General features: G+C 33.4%; 1 protein-coding gene across 1 annotated transcript in view; it reads left to right on the top strand.

Moving 5' to 3' along the window:
* The first annotated feature begins 7864 nt into the window (after positions 1–7864).
* Positions 7865–23402, top strand: part of LOC114327758 (PDF receptor-like) — a 1644969-nt gene continuing 1629431 nt past the window's right edge. Inside the window, exon 1 of the mRNA XM_050642878.1 lies at positions 7865–8170. The gene's annotated coding sequence lies outside the window, so the exon portion shown is untranslated. The remainder of the gene's footprint in view (positions 8171–23402) is intronic.

The raw sequence follows: 23402 nt of genomic DNA, 5'->3' as shown, positions 1-23402 counted from the left end.
AGTGGCGCATACAATATTCCAGCTACAAAAGGTCTGATATAATGAATATTACGTGGCTCGAAAATGTACTTTCATTTTGATGCAAAACAAAATTCTAGTTTTATTTTAAAAGATTTTTTCATAACATTTGATCAGTTTGAAATAAAACGCGCCACAAAAGAGTAACTTTGGTAAAGTTTGAGTTTTGAAATTCTTTTGTGGCGCGTTTACTTCAAATTTAGCAAATATTATGGAAAAATCTTTTAAAATAAAACTAGAATTTTGTTTTGTATCAATGTGAAAATACATTTTCGCGCCACGTAATATTCATATCAGATCTTTTGTAGCTGGAATATTGTATACGCCACACATTTTTACGGCGTTTAGCGATTTTTTATTCTTGTATCAGGAGTTTTTCAAAGTTATTTATAAATTAAATGAATAAAGTTCAATGCAATGTTTCTCGATTACACGTTAAAGTTTATAAATGGTCGCCTTTGTCGCATTATTGTCCAAATGATCTAGTGTCCGTCGAATGTATGATTGAAAAAAATATTGGGATGGTCGGTAAATATACTCGGATTGCCCGTTGGCAGATCAAATTTAGCGTCGTAACCACTACAACTACATAAACCATTTCGGGAATAATCGTTAATTGGATTATACATTTGTAGCTTAATAACTTCTAAACGGCTTAACCGATTTTAATCACTAAACATGAGCTTGAAAACGTATTGACAAGTAGTATCTGATGCATCTAAGCTCAAGTATGATAACTAAAGCTATTACAGGAATTATTGAGCTTGAAAATCCGTTTTTCCCATAGGAAATAGATTTGATCATACTTATGAAGCCTATAACTTAAAAATTCGAATTTTCCCGGATATGAGGTATACACCGTTAGATAGTCGTCTAAAGTTCTTTTACAAATGCTCAGTTATTGGCGCAATTCGTAGGTTGAAATTTTGGGTAATTGTCGAAAAACCAAAATTTTCAAAGTTTGTTTTTCAGTTTTTCGGCTATACTGAGCCGTGTGCATGTCTGATCCTGACGGCTTAGACACCATTTGAAAGCATAACTCAACACTATTGATTTGGTGTATTTGCGGTTCTCCTGTCTCTTCTTGAACCGAAGATATATACCCCCAAAAATATGCCATTTTGTACCTACCAAGTACTATAGCTGGCTTATGGTTGGTCAAAATTTAAAAACTACACCGGTTCTGAATCGGCCCTGACTCCCTCTTCAAACACAGAAAAAAAATTTAGATCGGTTTAACTTTTCCACATACATACATATCCACAAACATTTCCCCTTTTTTAAATAGAAACTGAGTCATATTTCTGAGCTCGGTAACTTTTGAATCGTATAACCGATTTTCAAAATAAGACATGCGTTGGAAGGGAAACTTTTCATTTTGTTTAAGAGATGTCGCTGGATCGCGTCCCAATGGGGATTTCAATGATCTTTGAAATCCCCCTTAAATAGATGCTCGAGCTGTTTTTCGATTTAGAGGTGAGCATGCTAGGGCTGTTGAGGCAGCCTACAATGGCAGAAACAGCTGTCCATCGATTGTGGGTGTAGGGTTGTGTTATATAGGTAGTACCTTTAATCGGAACGACCACATCGAGCGTCATAGACGGGAGATGGTTCTTGATAACTGGTCCTCATAAGACACCCAACTCTCACTTATGGCTCCACGTGCCACACCCTGGGCAACTGCATTGGTCTGCAGGCTAAACTAAGTGAGGGTAGCCAGATATAGTGAAAATAGCAACGTCTGTACCCAGAATGGGCGGTTGCAAACGGCGTCTGTTCCATAGTGGGCGGCTGAAAACTAAGCCTGGAAGTGGCATGAAGGAAGGCAACGGGATACCACCTTCATTATTTTTTCCCAACAGAATCACATGAATACATTCAACTCAAAAATATCCGGAGGTATAAATGGTTCCCCAATTGGATCTCCGGGGGGAACGGTCTTGAATGTTAGAAATGTACGAGCAAACTTAAGAAAGACATTAAATATAGGCACCTGGAATACACGCAGCTTATTTGAAGCCGGGAAGCTGGCTAACCTAACTCAAGAAATGTGCAGAATCGATCTAGATATCCTGGGGATCTCAGAAACCTGGTGGCCTGGATCCGGTAAATGCACCACAGACAGCGGAACATTCTTTTACTCAGGCAATGACGACCGCGATCATAGAAAAGGCGTCGGGATTATGATAAGTAAAAAATTGATGAGAGCTGTCACAGAGTTTGTACCATATTCCGACCGCACAGCCTTGGTAAAACTTGAAGCGAAGCCAAATAATCTCAACATCATACAGGTCTATGCACCAACTGCAGATGCAGCAGATGAAGAGGTGGAAAACTTTTATAGTGAAATCAAAGAATTGCTTAAATTGACAAAGAAACATGATGTTAACATAATTATGGGAGATTTTAATTCCAAAATAGGGAAAGGCAGCTTTGAAGACGTAGTTGGACCTTATGTTCTTGGAACAAGGAACGAAAGGGGTGACCGACTTGTACAATTTTGTCAGGAAGAAAACATGAGAGTTACCAACACATGGTTCCAACTCCACCCCCGTCGCCTTTATACTTGGAAATCTCCAGCCGATAGAGCTCAGAACATAATAAGAAATCAGATAGACTTCATTCTCATCAACGATAGATTCAGCACAACTGTCAAAAGAGCTTGCACATATCCTGGAGCAGATGTGCCTTCTGACCATTTACTATTAGTGGCCGTCATAAAGATCGCTCTTTCATGCAAAAACAAGCCTAAAACTCAACAACAGATCGCATTGGATAAACTGAAAGATCCAATGATACAAGCAGAAATAAGTAATGAAATAAACACACAAATTCAAATATTGACGACAAACATTACCGAAGATCTAACACCAACATGGAATACGATTACAAGTGCTGTAACAGACATCATGAAAAGCAACTTGGGTACAAACCAAAGAACAAGAAGCAAAAATGGATGACAGGAGAAATACTATTACTAATGGATGAACGACGACGACACAAGAATGACCCAGATGGCAGCAATATGTATAAAAACATTAACAGGCAAATAAAAGCAAAGATAAGAATAGCAAAAAATGAATGGCTTAAGCAACAATGTATCGATCTAGAACATTTACAACGACAGCACGACGATCGGAATTTACATAAAAAGCTTAAGGAGACTGCTGGAATATACAGAAAACGAAGACCAACTATTATAGTTAATCAGGATAACCAGGTAGTGCTAGGTGAAAAAGAGAAAATTCATATATGGGAAAAAACTATATTCAGGAGCTCTTTCATGACGAAAGACCCATGAGTGAAGTTTATACAGACGACCAGCTGACTGGCCCTTCAATTACTAAAGAGCAAATAGAAAAGGCAATATTATATTCAAAAAACAATAAGGCACCTGGACCTGATGAAATCCCTTCAGAAATACTCAAACTACTAGATGAAAGGGGAATTTCAGCACTACATAAAATATTTAATTTTATTTATGAAACTGGTTGCTATCCTCAGCAGTGGTTGCTCTCTACATTTATTCCCCTACCCAAAAAAGTCAATGCAAAAAGATGTGAGCATCACAGACTCATTAGCCTGATGAGTCACACTTTAAAAATATTCTTAAAAATACTACATCAAAGATTATACAAAAAATGTGAATGGGACATCAGTGATTCTCAGTTTGGGTTTAGGCAAGGTTTGGGAACAAGAGAAGCAATAGTAGCAACACAGGTGTTGGTCCAAAATTGTTACGATCAGAGGAAGGACATATTCCTGTGCTTTCTAGACTACGAGAAAGCGTTTGATCGTGTCCAACATCACAAGTTAATGCAGATCCTCAAGAAGCTTGATATAGACCAAAAAGACATAAGATGCATTGAAAACTTGTACTGGTATCAGGCAGCACAATTAAAAATAGACAATTCTATATCCAAATTCATACATATAAGAAGGGGTGTTCGGCAGGGATGTGTGCTTTCCCCTCTTTTATTTAACATTTATTCGGAAGCCATATTTCAAGAGTCTTTGGAAGATGCAGAGATGGGAATCAAAGTGAATGGAGTATTAATCAACAACATACGATATGCTGATGATGCTGTCTTAATTTGCGACAACATAGCAGATCTTCAACAACTTTTCACTATAATCGGAGAATACAGTAAGCGAATGGGATTAGAGATTAGTACCAAAAAGACCAAATTCATGATCATCTCCAGAAACTTGGATGCATTTGAAAACTCCACCATAACACTGAATACTAAGTCCATTGAGAGAGTGAGCAAATTCAAATACCTAGGAACGTGGCTTTTTGAAGACTGGGCGTCGGACAGGGAAGTAAAATGTCGCATTGAGCAAGCTCGACAAGCTTTCGTAAAATTCAGGAAGGTACTGAGCTGCTCAGAGTTCGACCTTACACTGAGACTAAGGTTTACTAAATGCTACGTGTGGTCGGTGCTACTATATGGCATAGAGGGCTGGACACTCAAAACGAGGGATGTAAACAGATTAGAAGCCTTCGAAATGTGGCTTTATCGTCGTATCCTAAAGATACCATGGACGGCGAAAGTCACAAATGTGGATGTCCTTAAAAGAATCAACCAAGAACGTCAGCTTTTCGAAAACATCAAGAAAAGAAAAACGGCGTATTTGGGTCACATCATGCGTAACGAAAAATACCAGTTCCTTCAACTTATAATCCAGGGTAAAATTGAAGGCAAGAGAGGAATAGGACGCAAGAAAATGTCCTGGCTCCGAAACATAAGGCAATGGACAGGGATTACCGACATACAATCACTGATCCACATTGCAAGAAACAGAGAGTTAATGGAAAATGTGATCGCCAACATCCATTAGTGGATTTGCATTTGAAGAAGAAGAAGATCGATTGTGCATCCATCTGAATCGAAAACAAGCAAAACCATCTTTTACTTTTCTATCTTTACTCAAATTTGAGTACTAGTAAGTTTCTTTCTGTCCTTTTCCTAGACGAATGGCAACTGAATGTAACTCAGTGGCGTAACAAACTTCGTCGGCGCCCCCCCGCAAAATTGGAAATGGGGCCCCCTTTAAACAATTACTAAATACGACTTGTGTAACAGAAACTTATTTGTGTTAGCGTAATAATGCACTGTTCATAACAACCTACATTTCTCATCTTAATTGGTATAAAATTTATAGAATAAAATAGAACAAACATTAATAAAAGATTACATTATTACATAGTAGGTATTATTCTGTGAGATGAATAACTTTCTTCATGCACTACTATCAGCAAATATATCTAAAATTTTATTAATATCTATCTGATGGGCAACTTCATTTTCAATGCTTCTGACGTTGTGCTAGGAAGATATAATATGACTTTATTAATATAGAAAAAGATCTCTCTGAACTAGCGGTCGTGACGTATAGTTTTGCCTAAGATTTGATAAAAATTCTTTACAGTTATATAAAAGTATTGTTCCGAGTGAGAGATCCATATTTTTGTACTGCAAAAGAATGTCAGCTAGATTTATAGATTCCAAAACTTTATTTTGTAAAAGAAAGACAAATTAAAACGGTTCTATTTTACTTTTTAAATTTTTAGCTGTCATTCTCTCATTACGATCTGTGGAAGTTAATATTATTTTAGACAATGTTTTTAAAATTGCCATGTAGTTCTGCTTTTTAGCAAGCACAGTTTGAACTCTGGATGACCACCTAATGACACCAAGACTATCCTGGAATGACACGATAAGGAAGGCCATGGAACACCGAGATTTGGAAGATAAAGATGCCCAGGATAGAAATAGATGGCGGTTAGGTGTGGGGATGCGGCGTCAGACGATATGACACCCCGTATATATATATATATATATATATATATATATATATATATATATATATATATATATATATATATATATATATATATATGACCACCTAAGTCACCGATAACGTTTTTAGTGTAACAGTGTGTTTGTGTAACTTGGAACCTATGGTAAACTTTTTTATTATCAATTTTACGAAAAGAGTTATTCTTCATAAAATGCTCTGCATGGTATAAAATCTAAGTTGCACTCAACAGTTATTAAATTTTATGAATTTTACTTCATTTAAAAAATATTAATTTTAGTTAATAGTAAAGTACCTTTACATTTTACAATACTAAAAAATTTTATTATAAGAAGTTGTTCGCAACTAAAAACTATGTATGCAATTATACCATTTAAGTTGAAATATTGTAAAATATCAAGGCACTTTACTCTTAAGCGAAATTCATGTTTTCAAAACGTAAAGAAGAAACCCATTTATAGATTTAAAAATATTGTTCTGAAAATTCCCAAAATTGCAATTCTCAAATCTTTCAATAAGTCACGTAAAAAGCATTATGATTTATCGCTGTCACCATAAAAAATCGAAAGACCGGAAGGGATTAAGTTCTAGAGATGAGATAATTATTCACTTGCCGAATATGCGTATTATTTAGAATTTACATTCTTAAAGATAAACACACAACGTAAAATAATATAACAATAACAAATGTTTACATAATATCAGAAGACAAGATGGGGCCCTAATCGATGGGGCCCCCCGCAAGCTTCATGCTGCGGGGGCCTCTGTTACGCCCCTGATGTGACTGTATATAGTTAAGTCTTTTTGATTTCTGTATTCGTTTTCTGCGGTCTTATAAATTGTAAAAGTCGCAGATTGAGGATGTACCAGAAAGAATTTTTAACAAGAAATGTTTCATATTTAAATAACTATTTACCATTTTAATTTTAATATAGTGGTAAATTCTGCATCTGAGACTTTTCATTTTGTCAAATATTATTGTTTGTCAACAAATTTTAGTAATGGTAGGAGAGCAAAGTATGCTAAATGTGCAGTCACTCGAGCGTTATGGGGACCTATTGGGTTGTGAAGAGTAGATCCTAAGAGCAAAAAAAGTTAAGTAAAGTTTTCCATTTTAGTGGGCGCTTGCCATTTTTTAATTTAATTTTCCATTTCCAACAATCGTTTTTTCCGATTATAACGCCATCTATCCATAATTCGAAAAAATGTTTTGAATAAAAGTTACTTATTTTTACGTAAGGAATCCAAATCTGCAATAAAAAATGGGGCTCCTATTTAAGATTTTAAAGTAACCCCCACCCCACTTTCGGGGGGGAGGGGGGTCGTGTTTGGTGCCATTTGATAAATTTTTCAAAAATATTGAATAAGTGTATTTTACAGTTTTTCGATCTGATGTTCATATCGCGAAATATCGCGGGATTCGTATTTAAAATATTAAATTTACCCCCCACCCCTCTCCGTGGGAAGTCATGTTTGGTATCATTCAATAGATTTTTAAAAAATATTGAGCTCATATTTTGTAGTTTTTCGATCTGTCATTCATTTCGCGAAATATTCGCTTTTTTCTTGTGAAATTTTGTGACTCCCCCATTTCCTTACGCCCGGCTCAAATCGTCAGATTTTTGAAATATACACTCTTTTGCATGTACTTAACTTACCGTATCTTAATCTGACAATTTCGAGTTTTTTAAAGATAGAATTTTTTTTCGGGCCCCCCTTAACGAATTCCCCTGTGTTAAGAGCCAATATATGGTAGAGGTACATCTGCAGGGTACCAGGTTTCTCCCCATATGATAATCTGACGCGCTCGAGTAACTGCAAAAATCCCCGCTTGGGCTCCCCTACCTTAATAAAATTTGTAAAACTATAAATTTGGTATAATAAATTCAAATCTTCACAACTAATATATTTAGATTTTACCAGCAACACAAAACTTTTCTCTGGAGCATACACGCGTGCAGTGCAGCGGGCGCATGTGTATTTTCCCGATTTTGAAACGTTCCACGAGAATAACGAAAATGACTCATTCAACGGCCGTATAACAAGCTGTCTAAAGATCGAGCAGCGTCCCGGTGCATTTACCGACGCGAGTCTATAAAGACGTCTCTTCAGATTTGAAGTTGTGCCGGATACGATTTGGAGCGTTGAGTTTTTCTCGAGTTTTACTTTTTGAATTTTTCGTATTTTCTAGTTTTAATCTCTCTCTAATTCTTTTAGTTATAAGCAGTGACATATTCTTACATAAACTTAGCAGTAAATAAAGTTAAACGTTTTAAGTGAAAAACATTGTATTGCAGTGAGTGGTGAAGCAGATTATTTATATGGAACCGTATGTACTTATATATTAAATATATATAGATGGTATTTTTTTAATTCTTAACTGATGTTACATACAGAGTAGCGAAAAAGTATGGCAACACGGTAATTTCTCGTAGTTTCAAAAATGGTATATTTTACTTGTGTTTTTGAACCTATACTAAATTTACAATCAAAATGCAGTAGAAATAAACAAACCAAGACACGTTAAATGCTACTAGGAGCACTACCGAATCATAATTTATAATGTGTAAACTTTGGAACTCATGATTTGGGATTTACTTACAATGTATAATAATATACATTGTAAATTATGATTCGGGAGTGCTCCTAGTAGCATATAGCTTGTCTTGGTTTGTTTATTTCTACTGCATTTTGATTGTAAATTTAGTATAGAAAATTCTCACTTTCGATTTTTTTTTTCAGTTTTAAAAATGTACTATAACTCGGAAACGATTAACTTGAGAAAAACTACAAAAAGCCCTTTTGGTCCCCAATGATCCAAAGAACCTGAAATAATGTCTATCCGGGCTGAAATATTGATTTTTATAATTTGTTTAATTTTTTTTTTAATAAATGTAAGAATAATTGCGAAAGTATGCCATTTAGGTATAGGGAATATAACACGAAAAGTAATCAGTATTTTTAAGGACGTCGAAACGAAAAAATATACAGGATGTTCCATTTGAAATAAGAGAGTTCATTAGATTTCCAGAAAATTGGAAGATTTGACAACAATGTAATTACACTATGATATCGGCCGCCCTGCCTATTAGAAAACCCTGACCCACCAAAATCTGTAAAAATCGTTCCAGCGGTTTCCGAGAAATTAACGGGTTTCCATACTTTTTCGCTACCCTGAATGTATTTAAACATTAAAACAGCAAAAAGTTATATTTTTTATCAGCAATTTAAAAATTTCCAAATTTTTGTAGATGAATTTAATTTCTAAGACTTTATTGACAAAAAATTGTTTTAGATTTGACCTTTTAGATTCTATTAATTAGTATGATTTTATAAAAACTAAAGTGAAATTGAGAAAATTATATATTTGAAATATTTAAATTTAATCCATGATTTTTGTTTCAAATATTTGGAACTATTTACTCTATACAGGGTGTTTCATTAGTAATTTTCCATATAATAACTGGAGAAACCTTGGTACAAAATATGCAGATTTAACCTAAAACACTTAAATAAAATATCCTTTCTTACCGAGATACAGAGTGTTTATTACAAATATCTTAAAAGTATTTTAGCCCATTGTTTTAACACCTTCCAACATGTGTTGTTGACAAACGGTTTACACATGTTAGAATACTTTAACTAGTGGTAAAAGATAGTTTTCCGCTGTTACACGAGGCGTGCTGTGTAGGGATATATACTTAATTTTCTACTTTTCCCCCTCACAATCTACGCTACTCTCGTAATAATCATTTCAGCATGCTTTTCTGATTCTTTGTTACTTTTTACGTAAATATCATCCTCTTGTCTCAATGCGATAGGGTAAGTAGTTTTCAAGTTATTTGCGTTTAAAGGTAAAGGATTCAATAAGATTAGGTATGTGTATTTTTAAACACATAATCTGATTTAATGTTTAAAATATCTATTATGTACATAATCTTATTGAATCCATTACTTTAGAAGCAAATAATTTCAAAACTACTCCCTCTATCGCATTGAGACAAAAGGATCATATTTATGAACAAAATAACAAAGAATAAAAAAAACATGCTGAAATGATTATTACGACAGTGGCGTAGATTGTGAGGGGGAAAAAGGGGGAAAATTAAGTATATATCCCTACAGCACGCCTTTAGTAACAGCGGAAAACTATTTTTTACCACTAGTTAAAGTATTCTAACATGTGTAAACTGTGTGTCAAGTTTGAACAAAAAATATTATAAGGTGCTTGAACAATGGGCTAAAACAATTTTATAGTATTTGTAATAAAACACTGTGTATCTCGGTCAGAAGGAATATTTTACTTAAGTGTTCTAGGTTAAATCTTCATATTTTGTGCTAAGGTTTTTACAGTTACTATATGGACAATTACTAAAGAAACACCCTGTATACGGGATTAGTACAAGTTGTAAATTAATTCTTGTAGATTTGATTACTTGGCATGATTTTATAGAAACTTCCAGTGAAATTATAAAGTTAAAAATAATTAATTAATTTAATATTAATCCATATCATGTTTCAAATATTTGCAACTCCTCTATATACTAGATTTTCAGTATGTAGTAGTTAATATCATTTTTTTTTCCATATTTAAAATGGTAATATTAGCTCATGTACCCCATATCAATAAATCTCATTTACTATTTAAAAAACCCATAAAGATATTATTTTTCTATAACCTAGCTATTAGTGCTGTCGCCCGGGGAGGGAAGGGAGGGTACAACGGCCTTCTTTATTCAGATGGACGTAGAACACGAATTTTTTGGGTAACAGTTGATCCGGATGTCGATAAGTTTGTTATAAACAAAGAACTTAATGAATTACATAGCAATTTTTCGCAAAGCAAAGGATGTTTTTGTATTTTTTGGGTCATTCTAAGCAAAAAATGTTCCAAGTTTTTTTGTAGGATGCATAGTTTTCGAGATAATCGCGGTTTAATTTTCAAAACTTAAAAAATTGCAATTTTTCAAAACCGAATTGAACTTTTGATTAAAAAATAAAATAGCAATTCTACTTACCGCATTTTTTGAAAGTTCAAGCGAAATTAAATCGGTTTTGGTTACTTGCATTGCTAAAAATTAATTTTTTTGTTGTCAAACAAAGGTATAAACAAACAGTGTTTTAAGGCGTTTTAATGCATGCTACGTACAAATTACCTGTTTGTAGGCCCGCCTACCCGTTCGATTTTATATGGGAGATGCATTGAAAACATCACTCAAGCACTATGTATTTATACGTTGTTTAACAATAAAGAAATTAATTTTTAGGAATGCCAATAATCAAATTTGGTACAATTTGACTTGAACTTTCAAATGAGGTAAGCATAATTACTATTTTATTTTTTAATCAAAAGTTATTCGGTTTCAAAAATTTAAATTTTTCGTTTTTTTGAAAGTTCAACCGCGTTTATCTCGAAAACTATGCATCCTACAAAAAAACTTATAAGAACATTGTTTGCTTAGAACGACCCAAAAAATACAAAAAAATGTTTTGTTTTGCGAAAAATCTCTGTTAGGTATTTAATTTCTCAAGTCATTTGTTAACCCGGCACCTGCCACGTGGCTTTGCAAGGCGCCGACTGCCACGTGGGGTGCTCACAGCACCCCTTAAAAATTTTCTGTGATCTACTTGTTTAAAAAACAAAATAATGTGTTGAGTAACACAAGAATATAAAGAAGCATGTTTTATTAACTTATTAACCACTAATATGTTATAAAAGTTAAAAAATAAAATGAAAAAGGTGTTATAAGCATATTAGCAAGTACCAAGCCATAATAAATGAAGTCAAGTAAAATATCTTGAAAAATTAATATTTAGTGAGTATAGGGTCTATATTAATCAGTTATTTCAATAAAAAAATGTAAATTTGACCTGTTTATCAAAAATACAAAAAAAATTTAAATCTTAAAGTGCCAGATGATGACATCCCAATTCGATTTTAGAGCTATAAGTTCAGAATGACACTAAATAACCACTTCAAACACTAACACATCTATGCTATATAATATTATAGAAAGCTACTATGACGCACAGCTCCGTTACCAAACTTGAAGTACCAAATATTTGATAAAAATGTGTTATGGGGTGCTGGTAGCACCCCACGTGGCAGGTGCCGGGTTAATAACAACAATCTTATCGAAATCCGGATCAACTGTTACCCAAAAAATTCGTGTTCTACGGGTCAAAATACATAAAAAAACGTGGGTAAGTCCATCTGAATAAAGGAGACCGTTGTACCCCCCTGGCGACAGGACTATATATGCCATCAATCAAAAAAAGTTTAATGAAAAATCCTTTATGAGAGGTATAAAATTGATTAAAATCCCTTTAACGGCTACATCACAGAACGATTTCGATTTTTAAAATATCATCATCAGTGTTTAGAACTAATTGATCACAAGGTAAGCCACGACAAAAAATACTATGGTATAAACCATTTACATGGTATAATAATTGTTATATTAACAGTTGCTAACAGTATTAACTGACAGTTACCATCTAACATTTCACATATACAGACAAATCCACCTGTTCATGTGTTCATCCTGTTCATGTCCATGAGTCCATATTTTCACTCTGTTTATGTCTAATGTCTATGTTCACCTGTTCATATTTATGTGTTCTAACACTGATGATGATATTTTAAATATCAAAAACGTTTTGTGATGTAGCCCTTAAAGAGATTTTAATACATTTTATACATTTTATAAAGGATTTTTCAATATTTTTCTTTTTATATACGTTATGTCTAACTTTATTGCTGTTTATTTGTTATAATAATAAATTAAATCTCTAACAATAAAATTCTGAAAACTTCTATTTTCAACACTTACAAAAAATATTTCCTTGATATTTTGTGGAAGCTTTGAAAACAAAAGTTTTCAGTGTTTTATTGCTCTATCAAGTAACTGTGGAATTCATCACTTAATTAAGTTTGTATTTGTTTTTAGTCCATAGCTTTTGTCTCCTTTTTCCTGTTATAAGATGGTTTTTTATTTGCTACTACATCTTTTTTATTAAAACACCACTTTACCCTATATGCCAAATTCTAAGGGAGAAGGTAAATGTAATAATCCTGTCTTACTCTTTTCTATTCCTAAATTTGTGGTAGTCAAATCTGTATTTTTCTATTGAATCCGTCCTATTGGAATTAAAACTCACTAGGTACATTTTTCAAAAAGAGGAGTAAAATCTATTTAAAAGAAATTGTTTTTTAAATTCACCTGTCTTAAATATTGGCATTTTTTAAAGCAGCTTTAAAAAGTAAATAAAAGAGATATTTTGTGCTATGTTTTGTTGCAATCACTATGATTTATTAATAACTCATCATCATTCTCTTTGCCTTATCCCTATGCCGGGTCGGCTTCCCTAATTGCTTTTCTCCACACCATTCTATCTTGGGTCATATCAATGTCAATCCCCTTTACCAACATGTCCTGCCTTATCGTCTCCCCCCAGGTCTTCTTTGGTCTTCCTCTCCTACTCCTTCCAGGAATCTGCACTTCAGCTTTTCTTCGTATTGGGTGATTAACTTCTCGACGTTGAACATGACCAAACCATATTTACCTATGCTCTCTCATTTTGGCATCAATTGGTGCCACACCTAGACTTCCCCTAATATACTCATTTCTAATTTTATCCTTCTTTGTCACTCCACTCATCCATCTACGAATTCTCATTTCCGCCACATGCATTCGTTGTTCCTCTTTCTCCTTCACTGCCCAACATTCAGTTCCGTACATCATAGCCGGTCTTATGGCTGTTTTATAGAATTTTCCCTTCAGCTTCATTGGAATTTTTCTGTCACACAACACACCACTCGCTTCTTTCCACTTCATCCATCCAGCCCTAATTCTACTGCATGCATCTCCATATTATATTTCTCCATTACTCTGTAATACCGATCCCAGGTACTTAAAACTATTGCTTTTTACAATCAGTTCACCATCCAAAGATACCATTTTATTTGTAGTAACTCCATCTTTAAATGAACATTCCAAATACTCTGTTTTTGTCCTACTAAGTTTTAAACCTTTTTCCTCCAGAGCTTGCCTTCACTGTTCCAGTTTTTGTTCTAAGTCTCTTTCACTATTTCCTACTAACACGACTTTATCAGCATTCATTAAGCACCATGGAATGTTACCCTGTAGTTTCGCTGTTATCTGGTCCAAAATTAATGAGAATAAATAAGGACTAAGCACAGAGCCTTGGAGCATTCCTACTTTCACATGAAATTTATCAGTCTCTCCCACACCTCTCCTAACACTAGTCGTTACTCCCTCATACATATTCCTCACAACCTTTACATATTCACCAGAGACTCCTTTCTTATTGAGTGCCCAACACAGAATCTCTCGAGGAACTCTATCATATGCTTTCTCAAGATCAATGAATACCATATGAGCGTTTGTTTCTTTACTCCTCTATTTTTCCATCAACTGCCTTATAATAAAAATTGCATCTGTTGTTGATCTGCCCTGCATAAAGCCAAATTGATTCTCGGATATTTCGGTCTCTTCACGTATCCGTCTATCAATTACTCTTTCCCATATTTTCATGGTGTGGGTATGCAGTTTTATAGCCCTGTAGTTTGTACATTGTTGTATATCTCCCTTGTTTTTGTAAACAGGTACCAGTATACCTACTGCTTCTCCATTCGTCTGGCATTTGTTCAACTTCCATAATTCTATTAAATAGACCTGCTAGCCACCTTGTTCCTGTCTCTCCAAATGCTCTCCATACTTCTCCAGGAATATCATCTGGTCCTACCGCTTTTCCTTTCTTTATTTTTTGAAGCGCTTCCTCGTTTGTTATTTTGGTGACCATTGCTGCTACTGTCTCCGTTGACTTTACAGGCTGTCTGTCAAATTCCCTTTCGTGAACTAGTATTTTATTATTTTCATCTCGGATTTATTAATAACTATGATTTTTAAATATTAGTTTAATTTTCGTACTTTTTTTACAATCACTTAATAAAGAAGACGTTTTCGCTTGTCAATGGCAACGTAAAGGTGACGTTTACTTTATCTTAGTGAGTACCGTCACTTTATCACTCCAGCGCGTAAAGTTTGATTTTACGCTCGTCGTCCGTAGCAACCGTACAACCATACAATACAAACACATTGAACATTCAAACTGAAAGATATAAAAGTTAATGTTATGACATTATAATGACAGACATAAAATAGTTACAATAAAGTTAATGATTTAAAAATAGTTTCATTTTTTTAAGTGATTGTAGAAAAAATATTGTATGTATTACAAGCGCAAAATCACATTATTGCTTTCGAGTATTAAAGCTCTCCACTACGCGTCGAGCTGTAACTCTTACTCTCAAGCAATAATGTATCACTTTTCGATCTTAATACATAAATAACTATTATGACTTTTAGCACGAAAACAATAATTGGATATTGTAAAGTTAATGAATTTGTCTCCATAAATTATCAAGACCTCGGGACTGAAAATGATAGAAAAAATGTTATAAGAAATGCGTTTTAGTACAAAATGTTAAAACTAAATCGGATTATCCAACCTCTAACGAAATTACATTTGAGCATTGTCTGATTACAAATTAAAAAAATGTTAAAACTACTCTCCTGAAAAAGTAGGCAAATTGACATTGTGTCTTTTAGCTCTGGGGTACGTAGTGTAAAAACCACTTATGGAATAATATTGGTGTTGTCCTTTTGGTGCCCCAATTTTAGAAAATTGTAACAAACCCTCGGACTTCTTAAATTACTGTTATTTCCCGTTAAATTAAAATTTACTGAGTGATTTGCGCAAGTCTAGCACAGTCAATCTTTATTTTTATTGAAACTTCCTGTATATTGTTATGATTTTAAAAGCACCTTCACAACCCAATCTTAACTAATTATATGATGTAGGGTCTATTGTAGATAATACAAGGTCAAATTTTAAAATTATTTATAATTTTCCTCAAGACATCAAAATGCTCAAAATGTTTTCCACCTTAGCGTTGGCAATGACACAGTATCTTTTAAAACTCGTCCCGCACTTTGTTTGAAGTTTGAGAAGAAATATTCCGTATGTTTGTAGTTCCCTTCTTTGAGGTGATACTTTCTTTGACGTCTGTAATGCAAGTTGGCTGTGTTTTATATACTTTTATTAGGGAATATTTTGTTTAAGTAAGTTGTCACCTCTATCGGGTTTTACATAATGCTCATATACAGTGTGTCAATTTTAAAACTTACAATGGGCTATATCTCACGAACAAAAGCTGATATCGAAAAATGCTTGAAACCGTTTCTAGGATAGTAAGGGGGAACTAAATTGACATGAAAGAGAACTCACCCTCATCAACCCCCTAGGGCCCACCCACCACAACAAAAAAAGTTTAAATTGCAAACCCCTACTTGTGATACATCATTGAAAAGAGCATAAAAATTTCTATCCAATGGTATAAATAATAATTATACAGGGTGAAGCAATAATTGTGTAACTTTGGCTTAAATGAAAAATTTAATAAGGTTTTTGTTGAACTACAAATTTGTTAAAAATATCAATTAAGTAAATATTCAAAGTGGCTTCCGTTGTTCTGTAAACAATAATACAGTCTATTTTCAAATTCTGCACGAACTTTGGCAAATGTTGTTCTTGTAATAGCGCGACATGCTTGCGCAATTCTTTCTCGCAATTCCTCAAGTGACGCAGGTTGAGTTTTATAAACAACTGACTTAAGGTAACCCCATAGAAAAAAGTCAGGTGGCGGTAAGTCAGGTGATCTCGGTGGCCACTCAATAGTGCCTCTCCTTCCAATCCATTTGTTCGGATAATTAGTATCTAACCAGTGCCTAACTGGAGCTGCATAGTGAGGAGGTGCTCCATCTTGTTGGAAGTGCAGCAAATCTTCGTCTAGAGCTAGGTTGCCTTGGTCGTCCCTTTGGTTCTCTAATTCATGCACAATTAAAGGTTCGATGGTGTTTTCCAGCATATCGAGATAAATGTCGCCACTTAAATTGCCTGGTATGACCAAGGGGCCAATTGTAGCATCGCCTAATATTCCTGCCCAAACATTCAGTTTTTCAGGATATTGAGTGTGAGCTTCTCTGAATCGATGCGGGTTCGCATCACTCCAATACCGACGGTTTTGTTTATTATCATTACCATTCAGCATAAAAGTACATTCATCAGTGAAACAAATATTTTTTAACAATCTCGGTTCAACGCGAATTCTTTCAGTCATGAGTTCACAAAACTCAATTCGTCGGTCTAAATCATCATCGCCTAGTTCTTGAAGAATTTGTGTTTTGTAGGGGTGAAACTTATGTAATTTGTCCGTGTTGATGCAGTAGGCTCTATTGCAAAATTTCCAAGGACCTCAATTTGGGATGCTTCATTGGGGCATCCCTTTTTTATTTTGCACTGATTCCGTTTCTCTTAACTTTTCAACTAAATCGCGGACGTACACGTGACTTAAATTTTTGTCCGGATGACTTTCATTAAATATTTGAGCTGTTTGTAAATAACACTGGTTCTGTACACTGTTCTGTTCACGCGTTCAGGTATACTGTAAACCATCGTGACGACTACAGTTTAATGACAGTACCGATCGTACAAATGATGAAAACTAATGACATTTAAAGTCTCAAATAAAACAAAGATTATTGTATCTGACAGAAACCAAAAAACAAATATTTTTAACTTGTTTTGCAAAAACGGCAAATTAAGTTTTTATGGGAATTGCATCGAGCCCTTGAACAAAGAAATAATACTTCTCCAGGTATAGACAATGTGTCATATTCGCTGTTGTACAACTTACCGATCGAACATAAAATTTCACTACTAAACATTTTCAACAGTATTTGGACAAATAAGATACCAGTACCAAATAGTTGGAAAGAATACCTGATAATTCCTATTAAAAAACCTGGCAAACCAGACCGTGATCCAAATTCTTACCGACCTATCTCCTTGTCTTCATGTCTTTTAAAAAGATTCGAAAGAATAATTAAAAATAGATTTGAACATTGGTTAGAACACGATGGTATACTTCCAAGATCCCAATATGGTTTTCGCAAGTCTAGGTCTACTCAAGATGCAACTGCAGCTCTAGTTACATCAATTCAGCTTAATTTTACAAGAAATAAGTCTACAGCAGCTGCGTTCCTTGACATTTCCGCTGCTTTTGATAATGTTAATTTAGACATTCTTTACAAAAAAATGTTGTATATTGGAATCCCTAATTCATTTGCTCTCTTTTTAAAATCTTTATATTCCAACAGATTAACTTATTTAAAAATTAATAATGATGAATTTTCATATCCTCGATTAACTAATATTGGATTGCCACAGGGGAGTATTTTAAGCCCGATTTTATACATCCTGTACAACATAGATCTTGAAGTAAGTATACCCAACAATACAAAAGTTCTTCAATATGCTGATGATGTTGTTTTATATACAGAAGGAAAATTGTTAAGTAGATGTGAGGATAGTTTAAAAGTCGCATTAGAAATCGTACATCAGTGCTATGAAGAAGAAGGATTATCAATTTCTGACACAAAAACTGAGGTGTGTTACTTTACAAAAAAGCGTAGAATTCCACAAGGCAATCTTAACGTTGGAAAATTTAATTTTCCAATTAAAAGCTGTGTTAAGTATCTTGGTACCTATCTAGACAGGAAATTGTCATGGAAAGATCACATTCATCATATTGTTAAAAAATCAGAAAACTCAATAAATATTTTAAGAGCTTTCTGTAAAACAAATTGGGGAGCAGACCCAAATATTGCTTTGATGTTTTACCGTAACATGATCAGACCCAATACACTTTTAAATAAACTTGAAATTCAAAAAAATAAATGATTAAGATTATGCCTAGGCTATTTAAAATCCACTCCAGTCCAAATAATGGAAAATGAAGCAGTGGAACCTCCATTGCATTTACGCCGCCAATTTCTCAGTGATAAATTTACAACTCGAATTCTGTCCAAAAAATGTAATTACCTTCAAGATCTACATGAGCTATCAGTTTTAGACCTCACTCATAGGTACTGGAGAACTAAAAAATCTATACCTTTGGTAGAAAGTTATCTAAGTACGGTAAAGTACAGTGAAGTTATCTATAAAAGCCAAATTCCGCCTTACTACAGTGCAATGACAAAAACATTATTTTCTAACAAGGTTAAAACATGTTATTTAAACTCACATTTACCGCCAAATATGTTTGATATACTTATTAGACAAAAATGGTTAAATTTTCAGTACATATTTACCGATGGGTCAAAACACGCAAATGGAACGGGCTGTGCAGTATTCCACGAAAATAAAAATTACCATCATCAATATAGCCTACCTATTGAATGCTCAATATACACAGCAGAAATGATAGCAGTAATGTTTGCTGTTCAGTATGTACTACTGAATCCAACTAGCAATTATGTTATATTTACTGACAGTAAAAGCGTGGTGGACAGATTGAGTAACATTCAAACAGTCAAACACATAAACCACATTGAATTGAATATTCTTAAAACTCTGTTTGAAATTATACAACTAGGAGTAAATGTAACAATTTCTTGGATTAAGGGTCATTCGGGAATAAAAGGCAATGAAATAGTTGACAATTTTGCTAAATCAGCTTATGTGATCGGAGAAAAAATAAACAAAAATTTAATTCCAGCTTCAGATATTGATACTTTTAGCAGACAAAAACTTAAAAATAATTGGCAATTGCATTACAGAGAATGTAATACTGGCTCAAATTTTGCTCATTGTAACCCTAGGATATTCTCAAAAAGATGGTTTTACACAGAATATAACAGACATTTTATAAAGACCATTAATCGGTTGAGAGCCAATCATGCTCTTACGCCATCTTACATGCATAGAATCGGCTTGGCAGATACTCCCAATTGTACTTGTGGCAAAATCGGAGATCTAACACATGTCATATTAGAATGTCATTTAAACATAAATAACATAAACGACCTTTATAAGGAATTAAAAGATTTAAAATGTTTTTTCCCAATAAACCTAAATACTTTAATATTTACAAATGATATGGAAATTCTTCATCTCATTTATATAAACAAGTTAAATTATGTAAATACAAGTTGTAAACGTAATATGTAATAAATAGGCATAATTTGTTAATGTGGATTAAAAAAATTAAAAAAAAAAATATTAAAAAAAAAACAAAATAAAATAACAAAAAAAATAATAAACAAAAAAAAAGAACAAAAATAAAAAAGAATAGAAAAAAAAAAGAAGTAAAAAAGTGTTTGGCACAAAATAAAATATATATTAAAAAAACACAGTAAAATAATTAAAAAAAAAACAAAATAAAAAAAAGCTGCACAATGTACCAATGTATCTATAAAAATAAAATTGTAGAATGTACTTATGTTATAAGAAATTTATGACTGAATCTGCAATCAATCAGAAACAAGTCTGGCTAATTGGCTCTGCCAAAGCCATTTTTCAAAAAAAAAAGTTGTTATAGAAAAAAATGTACCGACGGACAATCATCATTCACAATAATAGTCCGGGAGATAGCATTACAAATATAAAAGTCATAATAAACCGGCTGATATTAACACCCTGTATAATTATTATTTATACCGTTGGATAGCATTTTTTATAGTCTTTTAAATGATGTATCACAAGTAGGGGTTTGCAATTGAAAAATTTTTGGTTGTGGTGGGTCGGGCCTAGAGGGTTGATGGGGGTGAGTTATCTTTCATGTCATTTTAGTTCCCCCGTAATTTCCTATAAACAGTTTCAAGCATTTTTCGATATCAGCTTTTCTTCGTGAGATGCGCTTCATGGTATAAAACCTGAGATACAACTATCATTGAAAGAAACAAATATAGTCATTTAAGTGAAATAGGTATAAATATAACAAAACTAATAAATTGAGGTAAAAATAAAATAAAAATCTGTGGCTAACGGACCCGCATCCAAGCCATTTTTTCTCTCTTACACACACTCACACACAAATATCATATATATCAAATTTTATCAATTTTATACGGAGTATGTAAAAAAATATGAATTTCGCTCAGGAGTAAAGTAAAATTATAGTTTACATTATTGCTATATATTGCTATATGTATAGAAGGATATTATAGCTGTATCTGTAATATCCCTATTATACTATGTATATATGTCATCTTATCAATGACCTCGTAGCCGAAACACGTTAATTCAAATAAAAAAATGTCAACATGTTTTTATATTTAGAAAGCTGGATTAACCGTATAACCGATCAAGAAACATGCAGCTAGAATAGGAGAAGTAAGGCTGAATTAAACATACTGGTATTTAGTTCGGAGGCCTGAACATTGAAATTGAAAACGTCAGGTAAACCGGAAGCTTTTGGAATATGAACACTAATATATGTATACACCAGGTTTTCAATTATAGTGGCTAGACATATGCATGCTTGTGGTATAAGCGGTAAACCAAGCAGTGAACAAAGCGAGAGGAAACTTTTAAAAGGGTCGTGCAAGTCCAAGGATCATATTAATTTTATACGAGATATCCCGATTTGCCTCATACGAGAAAATTAGACTGATAAAGAAAAATAAAGAGAAATCTAAAAAAAAAGAAAATGAAATATTTTATAAATGGTAATTAAATATTTATTTACAAAAATACAATACAATAATTATACTAAAATTAAAATAAATATGCACGAGAAATCAACAAACCAAGATACGTGGAATGTTACGAGGAGCACTCCCAAATCATGATTTACAATTGATAAACATTGTAAGTAATGATTTGGGATTTACAATGTATATATGTTACAGTTCAAGTTGATTATCCAGTTGGAGTTGACTTTTACTAGTTCGAGTCAACTCTAACGGCTGGTTTCAGTAAAAGTTGATTATAAATATAAAATGAAGATTTATATTCAACATTTACTAGTAAAAGTAGACTCCAACTAGTTAAAGTATACTCTTCCCAATGTCATTTAGTAAAAGTTGATTCTGATTCACACAAACAGCCGATTCTAGAAATTAAATATTACTGAATATGTTCAAACTAGTCTAGGCTGTATCGTGGCCCCCGTTAGGTAAATTACTCCGATTCGAATTTTTTGCTCTCGTATGAGCTATTGAGAATGACAACTACAAGCTCTATTGGGACCGCACTGTGCTCACAGAACAAACAGTGGCACATAATAGACCAGATCTCGTACTAGTTAATAAATTAACAAGACAAACAACACTTATTGATGTGGCGATACCTAACAACAATAATCTACGTTCTCAATTTACTGATAAGATCGTCAAGTACAGAGATCTGAAAATTTAAATACGAAGACAATGGAGAATGCAAAATACTCCGATAATACCTATTATTATGTCTACTACTGGGGTCGTTCCAAAGAACCTCCCCGACAACATAAATAAGCTCGGACTAAATGAACATCTTTATAAGACCATGCAGAAAGCTGTATTATTCGCGACGGTCAGAAGTGTACAAAAATTTTTGGGAGATACACCTGCACACCAAGTCACCTAGGGCTCGATAACATGAAAAGAGTCCCACCAGAGCTCAATCCTTTTGATACCATTGGTATCTGGGATGAGTCAATTTTCCCCTTAGAAGGAGTGTGAGCCATATTTCTAAATCTGGAAGTGATAATAATAATAGTGACGTACAAAATATTATCAGCTGGCAAAATGCCATTGCACGACATAAAAAAAAGTTGAAAATTTCTACCTTCATGTAGTTACTTTAAAAAGTATTGTATTGAATTTACCAGGTGATAGAAATAGTTATTAATATTTTCAACGAAAACATTGCGTTTATAAATTCGCAAAAGTCTGTGTGTTATTGCATTGCCGCTCCTGCAATACTCAGATCATATTTATCGATGGATTCTTATGTAGTTTTTTCTTCTGAATCTAAATCTGAAAACGGGATTTCGATATTTCTAGCCGTATTCGAGATAATCGACCCCAAAGTGTAAAATGTGACGTCACAATCGGGTTATTTTCTTCCGACAAACTACACGTCCAGCTGAAATCGTTGCTATTAAGTAGGCTAGTTTTTAATCTCGATTTGTTAAGCAAAGCATAATAGGTTATTTACATTTGAGTTTGACACTTCGTGAATGTCAAACTAAATTTTAAATTAAGTATTAATAAAACATTAATGACATTTGATAGTGAATTTAATTATTATATAAAATAAATAAGATGTTCAAAAATACAATTTGAGTATATTTAAAAAGCAATCATTTATTAACAGCTTCAAAAAGGTTTATACGAGTATGCGGCCTCCACTTTATAATAAATGGACTGTTCCATTTGCTATGAAATTAAAATATAGTCGGTTCGCTAAACTCGACACAACTGGCTAGTGATTTTAGTAGGTAATTTTTTTTTCTGCGAATTTTGCCAAAATTGACAAAATTACTAATTATTTAGTAATTATTAACTAATTAGTAATTATTTGTTTGCCAAATTGGCAAAATTATTGACTAAAATCACTAACCAGTTGTGTCTGAGTTTAGCGAACCGACAGTATATGAAAGAATATTGTTTGGTATAAACAATTATGGTCTGATACGTGCAATTACA

Source organism: Diabrotica virgifera, chromosome 2 (genome assembly GCF_917563875.1).
Source record: "Diabrotica virgifera virgifera chromosome 2, PGI_DIABVI_V3a".
NCBI lineage: Eukaryota > Metazoa > Arthropoda > Insecta > Coleoptera > Chrysomelidae > Diabrotica > Diabrotica virgifera.
The sequence above is the reverse complement of the archived record's forward strand: the minus strand, read 5'-3'. Positions and strand labels throughout refer to the sequence as shown.